The sequence below is a fragment of the Lethenteron reissneri genome, chromosome 72 (genome assembly GCF_015708825.2).
Source record: "Lethenteron reissneri isolate LAM-NWPU_2019-01 chromosome 72, ASM1570882v1, whole genome shotgun sequence".
Lineage (NCBI taxonomy): Eukaryota > Metazoa > Chordata > Hyperoartia > Petromyzontiformes > Petromyzontidae > Lethenteron > Lethenteron reissneri.
Window position 1 is genome coordinate 2,978,690 of NC_083850.1, and position 14,027 is coordinate 2,992,716.

Here is a 14,027-nt window from a genome sequence, read left to right on the forward strand (position 1 = left end):
ATACAATAAAGAACTGACAAACATTTGTTAAAATACGTTTTTATTCATCTGCAATAATTTTACGTCAAAACTCGAAGGCAATATTTATTACGTTCCTATGTACACACATTTCCAGTAGAATGCGAACCATTTCCGTTCCAGGAATACCAAAGCGTTAAAGTTTCATTCCCCATGATTTCCTTATTAGTTCACCACATTTGTTCACTGTGCGTCTTTGTTGAAGTCAAGGCCATATATCCAACGAACGCGTCATCAATGTACATCCTGACATCGGCTATCTAAAGTCGATTAATACCAATCAAAAAAAGCTATATACTTGAAAAAAAACGTTTAAAATGTTGAGTAAAGATGTACCTACAGAGGCATTTCAACTATAGCTCAACAGGGACACTTAACGACTACAATTGAACCCTCTCACAGCCAGTGCTCTTCACACCAATTCGGCAAGTAATCCGATAACATTACAAACCACCACTGTGCACGTAATTAAACTCTCACAAAAACTGTAAAACTAAAATGGTCAAAATTACACACAAAAGTACTCGAAACGGCTTAATAGGTATAACCACATAACGTAATATTTTTTCAGTCACCCCTAGCTCTCTGGTTGACTCTCGAGCCACTCCATTACATCCAGCCATCTCTCGGGATCCAACTGCATGGGATCGAAGGTGGAAACTTCTTCAGGACTCATTGCAGCACCTTGAATTTCAGCTTTTGATTTCAGTTTCCTATCATTGTGGACCTTCTGATGCCTATTCCTGGTTGATGAGTGTGCAAATTTCTTCCCACACACAGAGCACAGGAATGGCTTCTCGCCCGTGTGTGTTCTCTTATGATCTTGAAGAGTTGATGAGTGTGCAAATGCCTTCCCACACACAGGGCACAGGAATGGCTTCTCGCCCGTGTGTGTTCTCTGATGAGTTTGAAGAGTTGATGAGTCTGCAAATGTCTTCCCACACACAGGGCACAGGAATGGCTTCTCGCCCGTGTGCGTTCTCTGATGAGTTTGAAGAGTTGTCGATTGTGCAAATGTCTTCCCGCACACAGGGCACAGGAATGGCTTCTCGCCCGTGTGTGTTCTCTGGTGTCTCTGAAGATGTGATGGCCGTGAAAACGACTTACCACACACAGAGCAATTGAAGGGCTTCTTGTCTCCGTGTGCGTGGGGCTGTGGAGAGCGTCTCTGCTCCATGTGAGCGTAGTAACAGCAGCGGTGTTATCGAGTTAAAAGTACGCTATCGGCCGCAAGGATGTTTAGCGTTGAGTTTTGGATTTTGTTAACTGCTATAACAAGAACGACACTCGCGTCTAACCGAGACGCAAAAAAAATCCCATAAATTTGACGACGAACACGTTTAAGAGTTTATCCGCGAAAATAGACACTTACTTGGAGATTCACGGTAGATCGATGTCTGGAACCCGTCTGAAGATGTCGCCACGAACTCTCCCGACGCAAAGTCGCCTAACTGTCGACGCAGCAATTGTGCACGCCAGGCTGCGTTGTCTCGCGGTTGAAGGGCGATCAGCAGAGCGACGAGTCAAGCGTCCAACCTCATCAAGTTCCCTCTCGAAATGGCATTGAGCTCTGCTTCTGAGCCGCCTTATAACTCCCCCCCTAGGATCCAATCCTTTGTCTTTCAGGATATTTGCATTCGATTGTTAATTTTGGAAGGTACACGCCGCATGTCTATTAACATACCGAAGGGTAATGTGCCCTTTGTGCTTCATGCATGAATATGTAAGTGCATCTCAGTGTGTAATTATGCGCTTATTTTGAATAAATGGAAAAACACGTTCCCCATGCCCTCCATTGTCCTCGATTTTAAGTGAATGCAGCCCCGTGACGTTGCCAAAAACCGCCAAGCTTCGGGAGTGAGCACGTACAGACGCGTAGTGACCACACTTGCAATACAATCACTCTAACATCAGTAACCAAAATCTGATCTGGTACATGGTCTCCGCTTGGTCTGGTTTGTATCCGTCATCACTCTGGAGACAAACAGCGAGGCATGGTTTGGCCAGCCACCACCTCGTTTGCCAAAACGACTTTAATAGCTGCTCTTATACAACACTATCACCAATGGTGGTTTACAGTCTACGCTGTTAAGCGGACAATCAGTCTTTTTGGGCAAGGCGCATGGGAAAATACACACCTCTGTTATCCCATAAACATAATACACAGCATCGGTAAGGCTGCCTTGTTGGGGAGATGTAGTTTGGGTAAGTTGCTGTCACTGGAGTTCGGCGATGTGACTGGGTTATCACACGGATTCGTAAAAGCAGCTTCGGACGAAACACAATCGCACGTCTTCAGGTGAGAATCGCGATATCCGCGATGTCTGCTGCGAGCAGCACGATGTCTGCTGCAGACATCGTTTCGGGCGCTTGTGTTGCGTCCGAAACGTCGTCATTTATTTTGTTTTATTTATACCTACGTGACTTTACCGAAAGAACCAAAGAGTATATATTCTAATACTGTCCCTCCGTTTACGGTCTTATAAATTATATAAAAAAACTAGTTTATATTCGTTTAATGTTTAATGCTATCTTTAAAGCGTTACAGTTTACGTGTTTTAGAGTACAAGTGATCTCCAGTATACTTCGGAATTAGGGAAAGGAACGTTGCTAAACTATTTATAACGGGGACCTTTCCCTTCTCGGAACACATGTTGATGGTAATTTTAATCCCATCTTGATCCTGCACCTTCCGTTTCACATATCCCGCCCTTGACATGTTACATACATACATGTTACATACATACATGTTACATGCACATATACTTACTACAAACAGACATGTTACATACATGTTACATACATACAAAGCAGTCTGCAACCGTGAATTGTGCAGCTTGGAATAATTGAGGACATCGCGTTTATCAGTTTACATGTTATAGAGTACAGATGATCCCCGGTATACTTCGGGTTTCGGGACCGGAACGTTGCGAAACGATTTATAACGAGGAACTTTCCCCGCCAGAGCGCAAGTGGCTAATGAAAAGAACACGGGGCAGCGGGAACACGTGCTTCCATGGGCGGTCGGGGACAGGGCATGGTTGTATTGCCTACAGGTGCCACCGGGTACGCCCCCCAAGTTGCTCCGCCCATGGCGGGGTCCAGTAGAAGTCATAGAGGTGTAATGGCTGCAGTGTGTAACGAATACAGATTGGGGGTCGCCGTTGGTTCGTCCACCGATCGCGCCTCAAGACTTATGTCCGTCCCCACCCAGACAGCTCATCCCCATGTCCTGTACAGCCCAAGTCTGGTGTGTCCAACGTGGTGGGGCGCTCGGCAACGGAAACCGTACTCCAAAGGAAATGTGTTGTGGCGCCCACAGTTTCTGAGCCCCTGAGGCCCGGGGTGCCTCAAAGATTTGTCTATGTAGGCATCCAGATATTTAAACACAGAGACAATTTCAACTGAGAAGATGGGTATAAGCTGATCTCTTAGCCTCGGTGTATCAATGGTTCTGGCTGTGTGGTGAGCTGTGTGTGTCTCAATGGCGCGACCAACGTTGCGGTGATTCTCTTGCGTGGACGCGCTCGCCTAACAGCGCAGTTGGCAGCGCCGCAGCAGCTTGTGTTACACACAGACGTGACATTAACTTGTGTCGTGCCACAACGACGGAGACCCTTATCGGGATTAATTCTCACGGTTTCCGGCGATCAGGGAATTGGATGACCTCCCCCGTGCTACGTGGCACCGCGGCGCTGCGGCCGGCCTTAATATGGTGTGGTCGCGGCGTGGGGCATTCGGCCACCGCGGTTGAGGCGCATTTCCCCCCACACACGCGAGTATCGACGGGGCAGGCAGAGGGAATAAGCATTGTGATGGAGGAGCTTCATTAGAAAACACGCAGGCACAATTATTAGGGGAGTTAAAGAAGAAGGCTATTAGTATGAATAACCTGGAGAGCGGGGTCACGCGGGCAGCCGTGCACAAATTCCCACGGCGCGCCTTTGTGATGGACACCGCCGCATGAACCTCGATGATGGGGGCCTGCGTGAGAAAAGGATTGATTGGAATCTGCGCCGTGCAGGTCGCTCATTGATTAGCGGAACAAAGGCACCGCGGAGCTGCCTGGCCCGGGCGAGGGGGGCGCGTGCCATTGTTTGGAGTTCACGCCGCGCGGGCAAAGGATTAATTAGCATAGCGAAGGCGCACGGTGCGTGGGAAGGGGGTAGGGGTCCGGGAATCAGGATAAATGGGGAGCGCAAAGGGGAAATCGCTCTCTCACTCCAGCGCCAGGCGACCAGACGCAGCTCGAGCCAGCGACCCAGGACGTCGGTGCGACGCACCGAGGCACGCGGTTAGCACCGGGATCAGCGGACCGCCGTGGACACTTAACAGTGAGTAAGAAGGTGAATTAGAATCATAGCCGATAAATAGGGAATAGGTGCCGGTTTAGTGGAATAGGCCAGCCTCATCGACTCACTGATTGAACATTAGTTACCAGGTAATAAATCATTAATAGCGAAGCGTGGTCTCGCGTGATCTTGTCGTGCAGTGTGAGCGTGTGGGAACGCGTGTGGTACTGTGTGTGCGTAAGCTCGCGGCGTGCGTAATAGGCGTACCCCAGGTGCGCGATCATAACGTAAGTGGCCAGCAGACGGCGAGCAGCTGCGCAGAGCGGCGCAAGAGGGGGTATCGCGTGTGGAGCTGTATGCGTGTGTGCGCGCACGTTCACTACGTGTATGATACAGGTGCGCGATCGTAACGCGAGTGGTCAGTGTTGAGTGAGTGCCGTGCAGAGCTGTGTGTGTGGGTGTGCGCGTACGTAATTAACCATGCCTGCTACGCGGACCCGCGGTGGAGGGGAATCCTCGGGCGATGGCTCCCACACCATGGGTGATGAACTCAGCAGCGGTTCGCTTAGCAGCGGGGGGGCGATTGATGATGCTAGCCCGGCCGTTAGCATTATCGAGGGAGGGATTTCGGGGGCTAGCGACCCCCACAAATTGGTGTCAGAAGCGGTACGGACCCCCGCGTTACCTCACGCTAAAATAAGACTAATATTTACCGGCCGGGGGGCCCCTTCGTGGAAGGCATTCGCCCGCAATCTCTTAGGGGCCAAGGAAATTAATGGATGGACGGACGCGCAGGCAGTACGTCAACTTAATATGAATCTTGATAGGCGGGCAGCCGATTTTGTAGAAGCGTTACCCGCGAGCGCACAGACACAGCTAGAGGAGCTGATGCGCCGACTCGATCAGCGTTTTGGCACGCGTGACGAGGAGGAAGCAAAATCGGCCTTAGAGGCGCGCCGGCGCCAACCTGGCGAAGATCTACGTGATTACGCCGAGGATGTGCGCGAGTTAACAAAGATCGCACGCCCGGGGTACGCAACTGATGTTATTGAGGAACTGGCCGCCGAGAAAATCCAGCGGTACCTGTCTCGCACGGCATGGTGGCAGCCAGACATGAGCTGCCCACGTCTTCCCTTTAACACCCTTGTCGAGCGCGCACGTAAGTGTGAAAGAATTCACAGCGAACGCGCGCAGCTCCGGGGGCTGGGACGAGAGCGCGCCATTGCGAGCCTGCTCTCGGAAGACGAGGAGGAGGAACAGGAGCTCGCGAGGACGGTAAGGGGCCGGGAAAGAGAGCCTCCAGTGTCCCACGAGACAACCCCGGGATGGGTTGCCGGTATACAAACGGGTATAAAGGATGTCTCCGGCCAGGTAACCCAGGTACGCGAGGAAACGAATAAAAATATGACCCAAATGCAATCCTCCGTTGAGACCATCCGATCCGAAATGGGGGACCTACGCGCCACGGTGGGAGGGTTATCTGGAAGGGTAGCCCGACTCGAGGCGGAGGGTGGACAGCGGCGTAATGGGGGGGGAGGGATTGGGCAGGGGACCCACTACGGAGCCGCTCCCCCTCCTCAGGCATGTTATATGTGCGATCGCCGAGGGCATTTAGTGAGAGACTGTCCTGAAATCACCCGAGCTAGACAAGAGCTAAGGTCAAACACTAAGGCCCCCCTAGAGAGGGGACCACCGGGGGGTGAAATCGACGTAGCCCCGACACGAACAAGCTGTGAGAATAATGGCGAGCGAGTGATCTCCACACAGGTTCCAGCAACAACGCCCCCGGAAACGGTGACTCCTGGCGACTGGCTACGGGAGCTGGTGGCGGGGATCACGGGGGCCACGTCGCTGGTGGAAGGGGAGGTAAACGGAGTGCGTACCCGAATCCTGCTGGACACGGGGGCGGTGGCCTCGCTCGTGAGCGCAGCGCACTGCAGCGCGATCGGGGTCGACGTGCGTCACCTGCAGGCACCGGACCGCGCGCTGCACACGGCGAGCGGAGCCGGAATGGGGCTGCTGGGGAGAGCCACCTTAGAGGTCCGCATAGGCAGCCAGGTGTGCACCCAGGAGTTCTACGTGTCGAGTGCGTTGTGTCACGAGTGTATCGCAGGTACCGACATCTTAGAAGGGCTGGGACTCAACGTGCAACCCCGCCAGCGATGCGCCACCATGGAGAGCAACGGCGAGCGGATACCGTTCCTGGGACGAGAACCAACGCGCCCTCGCTTCGCACCTGTGGCCGCTATCCTGGCGACGGTAGTCACCATCGGGCCGCTCACCGAGATGCTGGTGCCGGTGGCAACATCCCCCACCAACCCGCGCTCCGACCATCAGGGGAGGTAATGCTAACTCCTCACCCGGAGTTGGCAAAACGGTATGGGGTCGTGGGATCCGCCACGTTGGTAAACGCAGATGGGGACCGATTGTTTATGCGGATGTTTAACCCCCACAATACCCCAGCGATACTGCGACGGCGCACCCCGATAGCCACAGTTCACCCCCTGCACGCACGCCACTCTAACGACTCGGTGTTCGCACTCTGGACTGAGGACCCCGGTCGTCCTGAGGGTGAGCAGGACCTGGCCTGGCGAGTCGGCCCGACTCCCCGAGCCGAGGTCGTTCCCCTGCTCGACGCGTTACATGTGCCATGGGCGGACTTACCTAAGGGAGAGGCCGATCGGCTGCGCGAGTTACTGCGAGAGTATGCCGACGTGTTCAGCGAACACGACTCGGACGTTGGTCGGACCGACCTTGTTAAGCACCAAATTGACACCGGTGCAGCCCGACCCATCAAACTCCCTGCGTACCGAGTGGGCGCACCCGAACGCACCCAGATCAAAGAGGCGGTTGGGGACATGCTTCGCGATAACATAATTCAGCCCTCGGCGAGCCCCTGGTCAGCCCCGGTGGTACTAGTAACGAGAAAGGATGGGTCAACCCGGTTCTGCGTCGATTATCGTAAACTGAACGCAGTCACGCTCGGCGACGCCTTCCCCATACCCCCGCATCGACGACACTTTTGACAGCCTCGCCGGAGCGCGATATTTTTCCACCCTCGATCTCGCGTCCGGGTACTGGCAGGTGGAGATGGCGGAGGAGGATCGGCCGAAAACCGAATTCACCACCCCGATGGGATTATTCGAGTTTCGAGTACTCCCGTTCGGACTCACCAATGCACCCGCGACGTTCCAGCGGCTGATGGAGTTGGTGATGCGGGGTTTGCAATGGGAACAGTGCCTGATTTACTTGGACGATGTGATCGTGTTCAGTAGATTTTTGTCTGAGCATTGGTCCAGGCTACGAGAGGTGTTCCAGCGACTGCGAGCGGCTCATCTCAAGCTCAAGCCACGTAAGTGTTACATCGCACAACGCGAGGTGGGGTACCTCGGGCATCGCGTCAGCAAGGCAGGCGTGCGCACCGATCCGGAGAAGGTACGCGCCGTAGTGGAGTGGCCACGGCCAAGGAATCTGACGGAGATCAGATCATTTTTGGGGCTGGCCACCTATTATCGTTGATTTGTAAAGGGATTCAGCGAGATTGCACACCCCCTCACCCAACTCACCTCCCCTAAGCACCCCTATCAGTGGACGGGGGCCTGCCAGACGGCCTTCACCACTCTCAAAGACCACCTCACCCACGCCCCTACCCTCGCTTTCCCCGATTTTACCACCGATTTTATTTTGGACACCGACGCCTGCAGCAGCGGGCTGGGCGCGGTGTTGTCACAGGTACAGGATGGGACGGAATGAGTCATCGCGTACGCCAGCCGGACCCTGAGTGGGGCCGAGCTGAACTATTGCGTGACCCGCCAAGAGTTGTACGCTGTGATTTTCGCATGTAAACAGTTCCGGCCGTATTTGTACGGCCGGAGATGTCGCGTACGCACTGACCATTATGCTCTTCAGTTCCTTCTTACATTCAAGGAGCCGCGGGGGCAGATGGCCCGGTGGTTGGCGCAGTTGCAGGAGTACCATTCATAATCTATAAATATATTCCGTCTTTGTTATTCGATGACATCTAGCAGTGAAAATCGTGATTGTAATATGACCATGTTGTAATCGTAATAATTTATATCCGACCTTTGCATATGGTTATAAATTAAAACACTAGTTTATAATCGTTTAATGTTTAGGTGTTATCGTTTATAGTATTACAGTTTACATGTTATAAAGTACAGTTTATCCCCGACATACTTCGGGATTAGTGGCTGGTACGTTGATGAACGATTACCTACGGGGACCTTTCCCCTCAAGGAACACGTGTTAATCGGGTAGACAGCCAAGATGGAGATCCTCCACCTGAAATTATCTTAACATGTTATTGCTAGGAACATTATAAAATAAATACTGTACAAACATTTGTTAAAAAACATTTTTATTCATCTGCAATCATTTTTACGTCAAAACTCGAAGGGAATATGTATTATGTTCTATGTTCACACATTTCCAGTACAATGCAAACCATTTCCGTTCCAGGAATACCAAGCGTTAAAGTATCATTCCCCATGATTTCCGTATTAGTTCACCACATTTGTACACTGTGCGTCTATGTTGAAGTCAAGGCCATATATCCAACGAACGCATCATCTATGTACATCCTGGAATCGGCTATCTAAAGTCCAATCAAAAAAAGCTATATACTTGAAAACTAAAACGTTTAAAATGTTGAGTAAAGATGTACCTACAGACGCATTCCAACTTTAGCTCAACAGGAACACCAAACGACTACAATTCAACCCTCTCACAGCCAGTGCTCATCACACCACTTCGACAAGTAATCCGATAACATTAGAAACCACCACTGTGCACGTAATTACACTCTCAAAAAAACTGTAAAACTAAAATGGTCAAAATTACACACAAAAGTACTCGATACGCCTTAATAGGTATATTCACATGACGTAATGTTTTTTCAGTCACCCCGAGCTCTCGGTTTGATCCTCGAGCCACTCCATTACATCCAGCCATCTCTCGGGATCCAACTCCATGGGATCGAAGGTGGAAACTTCTTCAGGACTCATTACAGCACCTTGAATTTCAGCTTTTGATTTCAGTTTCCTATCATGTGGATCTTCTGATGCCTGTTAAGAGTTGACTCCTGTGAAAATGCCTTCCCACACACAGAGCACAGGAATGGCTTCTCGCCCGTGTGTGTTCTCTGATGGTTCTGAAGAGTTGACGAGTGTGCAAATGTCTTACCACACACAGGGCACAGGAATGGCTTCTCGCCCGTATGTGTTTTCTGATGGCGTTGGCAGTTTGCTGACAGTGAAAATGCTCCCCACACAGAGCACAGGAATGGCTTCTCGCCCGTGTGTGTTCTCTGGTGTCTCTGAAGATGTGATGGCCGTGAAAAGGACTTCCCACACACAGAACACAGGAACGGCTTCTCGCCCGTGTGTGTTCTCTGGTGTCTCTGAAGACTTGATTGCCGTGAAAATGCCTTCCCGCACACAGAGCAATTGAATGGCTTCTCGCCTCCGTGTGCGTGGGCTGTGGAGAGCGTCTCTGCTCCATGTGAGCGTCGTAACAGCAGCGGTGTTATTGAGTCAAAAGTACGCTATCGGCCGCAAGGATGTTTAGCGTTGAGTTTTAGATTTTGTTAACTGCTAAAATAAGAACGACACTCGCGTCTAACCGAGACGCAAAAAAAATCCCGTAAATTTGACAACGAACACGTTTAAGAGTTTATCCGCGAAAATAGACACTTACTTGGAGATTCACGGTATATCGATGTCTGGAACCCGTCTGAAGATGTCGCCACGAACTCTCCCGACGCAAAGTCGCCTAACTGTCGACACAGCAATTGTGCTCGCCAGGCTGCGTTGTCTCGCGGTTGAAGGGCGATCAGCAGAGCGACGAGTCGAGCGTCCAACCTCATCAGTTCCCTCTCGAAATGGCATTGAGCTCTGCTTCTGAGCTGCCTTATAACTCCCCCCCTCGGATCCAATCCTTTGTCTTTCAGGATATTTGCATTCGATTGTTAATTTTGGGAAGGCACAATCCGCATGTCTATTAACATACCGACGCGTAATGTGCCAATTGTGCTTCATGCATGAATATGTAAGTGCATCTCAGTGTGTAATTGTGCGCTTATTTTGAATAAATGGAAAACTTTGTCCTCTATTTAAAGTGAATGCAGAAAAATTAGCATGTAACTTTAGAAAAGGAAGAGAGCGGCCTTCTCGACGAGGGAGTGAAACCCAATAGGTAATATTCTTTTACAGCGTTACAATGGATAGGTTGTAGTTCATAGGTTATAATATTATGTTTCACTATGATAGAGCTTAACATGTGAGAGTATACAATATCAGAGTTGATCAAATGCGACGATCAAGGCGTCAATCGGGTGAGTTTTATCATAGGCTTTAATCAAAGTCGTCATCCATCACGGAACACCACCTCCCTGCGTTTATCACAGCAACAGAAGCAACTACAGCAGCAACAACAGCAGCGACAACAACAGCAAGCAACATCACATTTCGAGGGCGACTCAGCTACTTCGATTCCGAGTGGGGACCTGCTCTCGCAGGACCCCACACGTCTTTGGAAATGATTGCGATGATCATGTCTGAGCTGAGAATTAAGTCACTCAAGATTACTTTGTTAAACCATAACTTTAGGTAGTTAGTGTCATCGGGTCTCTGTGAATACTACTCATGAATGAAATCACACTCCTGTATGACCGACATTGTACTAATTTTGGTTGAATCGAGTAGAACAAGTCACATGACATGTCCAGACGAATTCTTATCAACAACAGTGTCCTTAAATATGATGCTAAAATAAATGTTAACACTGGATTAAACGTGCACCTCTTAACCCCTCCCTCGCATTTACGACTAACAATTTGCATTTGCACATAACATACATTCAAGTACAGTAATTGCTAAAACGACCAAATTGTCATTCTAAAATTTGAAATGCCATTCTTACCTCTACCCCCCACAGTTCACATATCCGACCGTCGGTTCGATTGAACGGACAATTAACAACATGCGTAGAGTTTCCATTATAATACTTTCTAATGAAATTAAAATACCGTACCTCCGTTTATGGTGCTATAAATTATAAAACCAGTTGATATCTTTTTTTGTCGTTTAATGTTTAGTGTTATTGTTTATAGTGTTTATCAATTTACATATTTTTAACTGCAGGTGATTCCCGGTATACTTCGGTATTCTGGACCTAAAACGTTGCGAAACGATTCATACGAGGACCTTTCCCCACCAGAGCGCAATACGCTAATGCAAAGAACTCGGGGCGGCGGGAGCACGTGCTTCCATGGGCAGTGGGGGACAGGGCATGGTTGTATTGCCCACAGGTGCTACCGGGAAAATCTCCCAAGTTGCTCCGCCCATGGCGGGGTCAGGTAGAGGTCATAGAGGTGGGTGATGTAAAGACAGTGCGTCAACTAAGGGACAAGTGGTGACAACAAGATAGAGAGAGTTCGAGAAGGGAAGGCGAGACCATGTGTGGGCGGAGGTTCACGCCGAGAATGAGAGAGGGGGAGTAACGATGTTTGGGGCTGTGTTGGCTGGTTGCTGTCTCGTCGTTGCTATATCGTGACGCCTGGGGTCTGAAACCGCGTTAAAGGCTAAATAAAAGAGTTTGGAGTAATTACAATTTTAACGATTCATTATTGCACGGGCTAATGTTGAGTTTGTACGATTATTTTATATATACATACTGAATATTGCTATGTGATGCCATTGAGATGGAACATTCATCCAATAGTGGACAGCTTGATCCTAATACCACCAAAGTGTTATTCAAATAATTTTAATCCCATCCTGATCCTGCACCTTCCGTTTTACATATTCCACCCTTGGTTCGCACGTCTATATTACATACATACATGTTACATACATACATACATGTTACATGCATGCATGTACCATGTTACATACATACATGTTACATACATACATGTTACATGCACATACTTACTATAAACAGATATGTTACATACATACATGTTACATGCACATATACTTACTACAAACAGATATGTTACATACATATGTTACATACTTACGACCGTAGTGTGATTCGAAGAGGACCACGGAGTGATTCGAATAATTCGAATGCGATTTCGAATATCACACTTCAAGGTAGGTTGTTCTAATCTATAGCACTAGTTAATAATGTTATTGTATAGCCTTATAATGTATAGCTCATAGGTTATATTGTTAGAGTTCACATACTAGTTTACAGTAATTTGTAGATTCTTCGAATGTATATGTGAATGTTTTTAAATTACCATTGTTGAAGTTCATAATGTTAAAGTTCACAGTGTGAGAATTTACAATGTCAGAGTTTACAATGTGAGAGTATATCCAAGACGTCGATCGATGGCGTTGGTCTGGTAGGTTCGATCATAGTTTTTGATCAAAGACGTTATCCCATAACGGGACACCAACATGCTGCCGATATAACAGTAACAGAAGCAACTACAGCAGCTACGAAACCATTCGATGGCAAAGCAGCGACTTCTTCAATCTGAGAGTTTGTGGCCGTGCCCTGTTCTCGTGGGACCCGACACGGATTTGGAAATAATTGCTATGATCATGTCTGAGCTGAGATGAGCGACTAATGTTTACTTTGTTTAATCATAACTGTGCGTAGGTTAGTGCCATCGGTGCTTAGTGAATACTACTCATGAATGAACTCATTCTTCTTTCGGATAGAAATTTGAAATCGTTTTTGTGTAGAACAATTCGCTTTCCTTTTCGAGACGAATTGTTATCTTCAAGTGCGCCCGTAAATATACTGCTAAAATACACAGCATAGGGAAGGCAGCCTTGTTCGGGAGATGTAGTTTGGCTAAGTGGCTGTGGCCGGGTGATGACACGGATTCTGAAACAATGGAGTTAAACACTCGCTGCTTGGCCCCGTCGACAGCAGCGAAGGCTGTCATATACCGCCCCATTGACGAGTTGGCTGTATGATGTGTATAGTTGAAGGTGCTAGGTGTTGTCTTCTTCTAACAGCCACTAACGTGCGTGTGTTGTCTGTTTTAGGATTTGCCCATTGATGTAGTTATTTTTATTGCGGCGTTTTTTTGTTGAGTTCTGTCACTTGAGTGTTGCAGTTTGTTTAAGAATTCGTCACGTGAGCGTGGTGTTTTGCTTGTGGGAATTTCGCTTTGTTACAATTTGTGATTGTTATAAAATTGTAAAGATTCATAATCTTTACAATTTTCGATGAAAGATTAACTACGGGGACCTTTCTCCTCAAGGAACACGTGTTAATCGGGTAGACAGCCAATATGCTGCCGGTTAAGAGCACACTTGTGTGACGGAGATCCTCCACCTGAAATTCTCTGAACATTTTTTTGCTAGGAACATACAAAATAAAGAACTGACAAACATTTGTTAAAAATACGTTTTTATTCATCTTCAATAATTTTACGTCAAAACTCGAAGGGAATATTTAGTATGTCCTATGTTCACACATTTCCAGTACAATGCAAACCATTTCTGTTCCAGGAATACTAAAGCGTTAAAGTTTCATTCCCCATGATTTCCTTATTAATTTACCACATTTGTTCACTGTGAGTCCATGTTGAAGTCAAGGTCATATATCCAACATCGCGTTATCAATGTACATCCTGATATCGGCTATCTAAAGTCGATTAATACCAATCAAAAAAAGCTATATACTTGACAAAAATCGTTTAAAATGTTGAGTAAAGATGTACCTACAGACGCA

General features: G+C 48.4%; 1 pseudogene; it reads right to left on the reverse strand.

Annotated features, from left to right (window-relative positions):
* Nucleotides 1-817: 817 nt before the first annotated feature.
* The window catches only part of LOC133361324 (zinc finger protein 208-like), a 90,889-nt pseudogene continuing 77,679 nt past the window's right edge, over nucleotides 818-14,027 (reverse strand).